This window comes from Myotis myotis, unplaced genomic scaffold (genome assembly GCF_014108235.1).
Source record: "Myotis myotis isolate mMyoMyo1 unplaced genomic scaffold, mMyoMyo1.p scaffold_m19_p_1, whole genome shotgun sequence".
Classification (NCBI taxonomy): Eukaryota; Metazoa; Chordata; class Mammalia; order Chiroptera; family Vespertilionidae; genus Myotis; species Myotis myotis.
In genome coordinates, this window is record NW_023416313.1 from 138946292 (window position 1) to 138950272 (window position 3981).

The following is a 3981-nucleotide window of genomic DNA, read 5'->3' on the forward strand; positions in this document are numbered from 1 at the left end:
GTTTAAGCCATTCAGTTTGTGGTACTTTGTTACACAGCCCTAAAACCTAGGAAATGATTACAGTGGGTAATTATTTTTTATAATTATTTTTAAACTGCATGTATATGTTGTGTAGACTTTCTGACTATGTGTTCTAATTAACAATAAAAAGCAAAAGAAAACCCATTCCTTTTGCAGAGGTAAGAAAAAACCATGAACCTCTGCACAAGAATCAAAATGGACATATTAAAGTAAGTCTCTAGGTTGGAAAATCAATGAAGTCACATAGCTTGAGGGTAATAGAAGCAACTGGATATAGCAACCACAAAACTGTGACACCCAGCACTTCACCATTCCTCAAAATCTGAGAATTTTTAGATGTCAATTTAGCCTATTTCTAACTTAGGATAAATTAATAGAAAAAAAAATCAAGTTCAGTTTATTTACCATTAATGACTTTTGATTTTATCCCATGTTTTGAAACCTTCTCCCTGGGTTTATAAAATCATTTTTATTAATGGCCAGGTATCTGAATGTGTTTTAAATTTTTAGTCTCCACTATTGAAAATAAGTTTTAAATTCTTCTTTTTCAGCCTACATGCTAAATAAGCCTCATTATATTATTAGTAACATGGGTTTCTTTTTACTTATCTATATATATAAAAGCCTAAGCAACTGTTTCGACTGGTCGACTGAACAACAGGTCGACTGGTCACTATGACACACACTGAACACCACGGGGCAGATGGTCAATGCAGGGACTGCCCCCTGGTGGTCAGTGTGCGCTCCCACAGCAAACCTCCCATGGCCGGCCAACCTCCCGAGGTCTTTCTCCCCTGCTGGCTGGCCCTTATTGGCCCTCAATCGGGACTGGGTGAGATGGCCCCGATTGGCCCCGATTGCCCCCAATTGCAGGCCAGGCCAAGGGAACCCACCCGTGTATGAATTCGCGCACCAGGCCTCTAGTCTATATACACTGAGTGGCCAGATTATTATGACCACCTGACATTTGTAGGCAAATTAGCTATAATTTTGCAATAAAGTTGCTAGAGGACCAGACCATTATAAATAGGGAAGCAGGTTGTTTACCACAACAATAGAAGTCATTTTTTTCTGAAGATATGGGTAAACAACGCGATTTAACAGCCTTTAAACATGGGATAATTGTTGGCGCTCGGGGCCATGGAGCTAGTATCAGAAAAACAGCCGAAGGCCTGTTTGAACACCTTTGCTGTCTGCAGTTACAAGATAAAACATCTCCAATTTGCACAGGAACACAAGGATTGGAGAGTCGAGCATTGGAAAAAAGTCATGTGGTCCAATGAATCACATTTCCAGTTGCATCATGCAGATAGCAGAGTGAGAATTTGGTGGAAACAGCATGAAAGCATGCACCCCACATGCATGAGTACAACCCTTCAAGCTGGTGGGGGCAGTGTTATGGTTTGGGGCATGTTTTCCTGGCATGATTTGGGCCGTTTAATTCGTGTGGAACAACGTCTGAATAGCACAACATACCTAAGTATCATTGCTGATCAGGTTCATCCTATCATGTTGATGGCATATCCCAATGGAGATGGCTTCTTCCAACAAGACAATGAGCCATGCCACGGTGCTCGTATTGTTCAGGAGTGGTTTCAAGAACATGAGGGAGACTTTACCTTGCTTAGGTGGCCCCCACAATCACCAGATCTCAATCCAATTGAGCATTTGTGGGACAAAGTTAAAAGAGCCATCAGGCAGCTGGTTCCACAACCATCAAATCTCACAGAACTGGACAGTGCTATTCATCGGGCATGGTGTCAGATTCCTCGCATCACCTTTCAACATCTCGTGGAGTCAATGCCAAAAAGAATCGCCACAGTATTGAAGGCAAAAGGTGGCCCAAGGAAGTACTGATGGGGTGGTCATAATAATCTGGCCATTCAGTGTATCTAAAAGCCTAAGCGACTGTTACAACAGAATGACCTGAACAACCGGTCGCTATGATGTGCACTGACCACCAGGGGGCAGACACTCAACGCAGGAGCTGCCCCCAGCCCACAGGCCCAATGGGGCCTGCTGGCCAACCTCCCAGTCCCACCCCCTGGCCATCAGGCCCTGGTCGCCCAATTGGGGCTGGGCCCCGGGCTGGGACAGGAAACCGGGGGTGGGTGGCAGCAGATGCGGCCCCTTTCCCAGGGGGGCTGAGGGTCGGCTCCCTCCTTGGGGCCATTGGCCAACCTCTTGGGTTCCTCCCCTTTGTCCCTCCCCGTGGCCGGCAGGCCCTGATCAGTCTATGGCCCACCCGCCGCAGTGGCCCTTGGCTTCTCCCCCCAGCTGGAAGGCCCCAATCACCTGATCAGGGCCTGCTAGCCAACCTCCAGTCCCTCCCCTGGCCAGCAGGTCCCAATCGCCTGATCAGGGCCAGGCCCTGAGTTGGGATGGGGAACCAGGGGTGGGTGGTGGTGGATTCGGGCAGTGAGGGAAGGAGGAGGGGGGGAGGCAGGGAAGTGGGGATGGTGAGAACCACGTGGGCAGCAAGGGAAGGAGGAAGCGGGGAGGTGGGGAGGCAGGGAACCTGATTGGCCCTGATTGCCAGCCAGGCCTAGGAACCCCACCCGTGCATGAATTTCATTCACTGGGCCTCTAGTTTCATTATAAGAAGCAATCCCACCTGTCATTCTTTTCTAAATTATGGCATAGCACTAAAAATTAATTAATGTTTGATGTATCTTTTCTTTAAAGATATTTCTGAATATTAACATGTTTTGTCTACTCATCTACTAATTCTACTACCTACCATTTTATTTTTCAACACCTGATTAAAGTTATTATAAGTAGAATATGCAGTTCTACAGGCTAATATTAATCTTACTTTACAGATAAGAAAGCTGAGCTTTTGCCTTTCCATGCTACCCAGAGACGTGTCCCTGTGGTGTTGTTCCCCATTTCCATGTAACTTAAAGGGAAACTTTCACAATGTCCGGAGCCCTTGATGTTCTGCAAATGAAGGAGGTGGATGTCCTCAAATTCCTTGCGGGAGGAACCTACTAAGTGGCACCAACCTTGACTTCCAAATGGAACAGTCCATCTACAAAAGGAAGAGTGATGGCATCTACATCATCAATCTGAAGAGAATCTGGTAGCTTGGGCCACTGTTGACATTGAAAACCCTGCTGAGGTCAGTGCCCTATCGTCCAGGAATGCCAGCCAACAAGCTGTGCTCAAGTTTGCTGCTGCCATTGGAGCCACTGCTATTGCAGCTTCACTCCTGGAACCTTCACTACCCAGATCCAGGCAGCTTTCGGGAGCTGGGACTTCTGTGGTTACTGATCCCAGGGCTGAAAACTACATATATGAGAAACCAAACTGGATCACCTTGGATTTTTAATACTAATGGTTCAAACCAAAATATTTCATGTATTATATGGCACATATATTAAGAACTTTGCTAATACTCTGCTTTTTTAGAATTTCACAACTTCCATTTCTTTATGCTTCTCTAGTTTCACCTCTTAGAATATGCAATCTCTCTGACAGAATAAATAGGCTACCTGATTTATAATAGACGAGAGGCCCAGTGCACAAAAATTTGTGCACTCAGGGGGGTCCCTCAGCCCAGTCTGTGCCCTCTCACAGTCTGGGAACCCTCGGGGGTGACCACTTGCTGGCTTAGGCCTGCTCCCCAAGGGATTGGGCCTAAGCTGGCAGTCAGACATCCCTCTGGCAGCCCGGCAGCCCTCAGGGGATGTCCACTTGCCAGCGGGGAGCAGGCCTAAGCTGCAGTCAGACATCCTTAGTGCTGCTGAGGAGGCGGGAGAGGCTCCTGCCACCACCACTGTACTGGCAGCCATCAGCCTGGCTTGTGGCTGAGCAGAGCTCCCCCTGTGGGAGCGCACTAACCACCAGGGGACAGCTCCTGCATTGAGTGTCTGGCCCCTGGTGGTCAGTGTGTGTCATAGTGACCAATCATTCCCAATCATTCTGCTGTTAGGGTTAATTTGCATATTACCCTTTTAT

General features: G+C 47.2%; 1 pseudogene; it reads left to right on the forward strand.

Annotated features, from left to right (window-relative positions):
* The first annotated feature begins 2940 nt into the window (after positions 1-2940).
* Positions 2941-3352, forward strand: LOC118671426 (annotated as a pseudogene).
* The last annotated feature ends 629 nt before the right edge of the window (positions 3353-3981 follow it).